Genomic DNA, 4,611 nt, shown 5'->3' with positions numbered 1-4,611 from the left:
CCAACAATAAAAAAAACGCGTTTTTGTGGCGTGCCAAGACCAGCAGGCGGCGTCCAGATTTTGGAGGGTGGGCAGGGGGTGATGGGGAGGAGCCAGGGGCGCCTCTGCCGATAAACTTTATATAGAACACAACGGCAACAACAACAACGCAAAGAAGAAGGACGGTTGAGCTGAGTGTAATATAATGCTTAATGGCGGCTAATAACATGAATAGGGGCGCGCAGGCCGGCTTCTTTCGGCTCTGTGGCTGGCCGGCGGTATGCTCGCTGTTATTGCTGCCGCCGTTTATTAGCGGCGGGTGGTGTTTGGGCGGGGGCCGGCCCCAAAATTGGAAAAGTATATAACATCACGAACTGAGGGTGCAGCTGGCATATTGCGGGTATAACCAGGTTAAGAACATCGGCAAAATGAGGCAAAACCCTGAAAGGGGATATTTGGTGTTGCCATGCCGGGGCCCGTTCGCCTGCTCAGTAGACATGTAGAGGGGCATGCCGACCGCCATTGAAAACGGCGGGCAGCAGACTTTAAAGCGCCTATATGTGTAAGAAAGTGATGTGTAAAGTGAAAATGAGTAATTGCAATGGTAAGAGCGACATGAAATTGTCCGACTGCGTAAAAATGAACGGGAGAAACGAGCACGTATAAGCCATGAAAGCGCCCATCGAGAACCCCAACGCGCTTATACAGATATGCAAGAAAACCATAAGCTATAGTATAATTATATTTGCATATAAATAAACAAACAAACAAACAAACAAATAAATAAATAAATAAATAATATATATATATATATATATGAGTGAGTGTGAGTGTGCGTGTGCGTGTTTGCGTGTGTGTGTCAGCGTAGCAAATAAAGATCAAAAAAAAAATAAATGAAAAAAAATAAAAAAAATAAAAAGAGTGGAGGTCATCCGACCCCACCTTCCAGATTCCCGCAGTATGCGGCAGGAACCAACAGCACAATGCGTGTGTTGGCCCAGCTGCTACTGGGAGCTTCTCATACCAATATAGTACAGAAACTGTTCTAATAATAGCGTTAGTTGAAAGCATGGCTGTGTCCCAAAAATAAGCTGTACAGGCAGTTTTGAGACACTTGCCATATTTTACTGTCGTGCCAGAAATGTGTCGGTAGACCTATGGGAAACAAAGGGGTCTTGTGCTTAAGCCGTTATGGGGGAGGGTGGCGGAATAAGCGGGGCCGCATATATACTACATGGGGTATCGTGCATAGCGGCAACCACCATGTGGGCGGCGACCCGCCGTCTTTTACCAGCGCTCTCTTATTTCTAAAATATTAAATGCTTAATGGTGAATCGCCATCTGCAACAGAACATTAAGGCAATCAACCAACAATAAAAGAAACGCGTTTCTGGGGCGTGCCAGGACCAGCCGGCGGCGGCCAGATTTTGGAGGGTGGGCAGGGGGTGATGGGGAGGAGCCAGGGGCGCCTCTGCCGATAAACTTTATATAGAACACAACGGCAACAACAACAACGCAAAGAAGAAGGACGGTTGAGCTGAGTGTAATATAATGCTTAATGGCGGCTAATAACATGAATAGGGGCGCGCAGGCCGGCTTCTTTCGGCTCTGTGGCTGGCCGGCGGCATGCTCGCTGTTATTGCTGCCGCCGTTTATTAGCGGCGGGTGGTGTTTGGGCGGGGGCCGGCCCCAAAATTGGAAAAGTATATAACATCACGAACTGAGGGTGCAGCTGGCATATTGCGGGTATAACCAGGTTAAGAACATCGGCAAAATGAGGCAAAACCCTGAAAGGGGATATTTGGTGTTGCCATGCCGGGGCCCGTTCGCCTGCTCAGTAGACATGTAGAGGGGCATGCCGACCGCCATTGAAAACGGCGGGCAGCAGACTTTAAAGCGCCTATATGTGTAAGAAAGTGATGTGTAAAGTGAAAATGAGTAATTGCAATGGTAAGAGCGACATGAAATTGTCCGACTGCGTAAAAATGAACGGGAGAAACGAGCACGTATAAGCCATGAAAGCGCCCATCGAGAACCCCAACGCGCTTATACAGATATGCAAGAAAACCATAAGCTATAGTATAATTATATTTGCATATAAATAAACAAACAAACAAACAAACAAATAAATAAATAAATAAATAAATATATATGAGTGAGTGTGAGTGTGCGTGTGCGTGTTTGCGTGTGTGTGTCAGCGTAGCAAATAAAGATCAAAAAAAAAATAAATGAAAAAAAATAAAAAAAATAAAAAGAGTGGAGGTCATCCGACCCCACCTTCCAGATTCCCGCAGTATGCGGCAGGAACCAACAGCACAATGCGTGTGTTGGCCCAGCTGCTACTGGGAGCTTCTCATACCAATATAGTACAGAAACTGTTCTAATAATAGCGTTAGTTGAAAGCATGGCCGTGTCCCAAAAATAAGCTGTACAGGCAGTTTTGAGACACTTGCCATATTTTACTGTCGTGCCAGAAATGTGTCGGTAGACCTATGGGAAACAAAGGGGTCTTGTGCTTAAGCCGTTATGGGGGAGGGTGGCGGAATAAGCGGGGCCGCATATATACTACATGGGGTATCGTGCATAGCGGCAACCACCATGTGGGCGGCGACCCGCCGTCTTTTACCAGCGCTCTCTTATTTCTAAAATATTAAATGCTTAATGGTGAATCGCCATCTGCAACAGAACATTAAGGCAATCAACCAACAATAAAAGAAACGCGTTTCTGGGGCGTTCCAGGACCAGCCGGCGGCGGCCAGATTTTGGAGGGTGGGCAGGGGGTGATGGGGAGGAGCCAGGGGCGCCTCTGCCGATAAACTTTATATAGAACACAACGGCAACAACAACAACGCAAAGAAGAAGGACGGTTGAGCTGAGTGTAATATAATGCTTAATGGCGGCTAATAACGTGAATAGGGGCGCGCAGGCCGGCTTCTTTCGGCTCTGTGGCTGGCCGGCGGTATGCTCGCTGTTATTGCTGCCGCCGTTTATTAGCGGCGGGTGGTGTTTGGGCGGGGGCCGGCCCCAAAATTGGAAAAGTATATAACATCACGAACTGAGGGTGCAGCTGGCATATTGCGGGTATAACCAGGTTAAGAACATCGGCAAAATGAGGCAAAACCCTGAAAGGGGATATTTGGTGTTGCCATGCCGGGGCCCGTTCGCCTGCTCAGTAGACATGTAGAGGGGCATGCCGACCGCCATTGAAAACGGCTGGCAGCAGACTTTAAAGCGCCTATATGTGTAAGAAAGTGATGTGTAAAGTGAAAATGAGTAATTGCAATGGTAAGAGCGACATGAAATTGTCCGACTGCGTAAAAATGAACGGGAGAAACGAGCACGTATAAGCCATGAAAGCGCCCATCGAGAACCCCAACGCGCTTATACAGATATGCAAGAAAACCATAAGCTATAGTATAATTATATTTGCATATAAATAAACAAACAAACAAACAAACAAATAAATAAATAAATAAATAAATAAATATATATATATATATATATATATATATATGAGTGAGTGTGAGTGTGCGTGTGCGTGTTTGCGTGTGTGTGTCAGCGTAGCAAATAAAGATCAAAAAAAAAATAAATGAAAAAAAATAAAAAAAATAAAAAAAATAAAAAAAATAAAAAAAATAAAAAGAGTGGAGGTCATCCGACCCCACCTTCCAGATTCCCGCAGTATGCGGCAGGAACCAACAGCACAATGCGTGTGTTGGCCCAGCTGCTACTGGGAGCTTCTCATACCAATATAGTACAGAAACTGTTCTAATAATAGCGTTAGTTGAAAGCATGGCTGTGTCCCAAAAATAAGCTGTACAGGCAGTTTTGAGACACTTGCCATATTTTACTGTCGTGCCAGAAATGTGTCGGTAGACCTATGGGAAACAAAGGGGTCTTGTGCTTAAGCCGTTATGGGGGAGGGTGGCGGAATAAGCGGGGCCGCATATATACTACATGGGGTATCGTGCATAGCGGCAACCACCATGTGGGCGGCGACCCGCCGTCTTTTACCAGCGCTCTCTTATTTCTAAAATATTAAATGCTTAATGGTGAATCGCCATCTGCAACAGAACATTAAGGCAATCAACCAACAATAAAAGAAACGCGTTTCTGGGGCGTGCCAGGACCAGCCGGCGGCGGCCAGATTTTGGAGGGTGGGCAGGGGGTGATGGGGAGGAGCCAGGGGCGCCTCTGCCGATAAACTTTATATAGAACACAACGGCAACAACAACAACGCAAAGAAGAAGGACGGTTGAGCTGAGTGTAATATAATGCTTAATGGCGGCTAATAACATGAATAGGGGCGCGCAGGCCGGCTTCTTTCGGCTCTGTGGCTGGCCGGCGGTATGCTCGCTGTTATTGCTGCCGCCGTTTATTAGCGGCGGGTGGTGTTTGGGCGGGGGCCGGCCCCAAAATTGGAAAAGTATATAACATCACGAACTGAGGGTGCAGCTGGCATATTGCGGGTATAACCAGGTTAAGAACATCGGCAAAATGAGGCAAAACCCTGAAAGGGGATATTTGGTGTTGCCATGCCGGGGCCCGTTCGCCTGCTCAGTAGACATGTAGAGGGGCATGCCGACCGCCATTGAAACGGCTGGCAGCAGACTTTAAAGCGCCTATATGTGG

This window comes from Trypanosoma brucei, chromosome 9, assembly GCF_000210295.1.
Source record: "Trypanosoma brucei gambiense DAL972 chromosome 9, complete sequence".
Taxonomy (NCBI): Eukaryota; Euglenozoa; class Kinetoplastea; order Trypanosomatida; family Trypanosomatidae; genus Trypanosoma; species Trypanosoma brucei.
The sequence above is the reverse complement of the archived record's forward strand: the minus strand, read 5'-3'. Positions refer to the sequence as shown.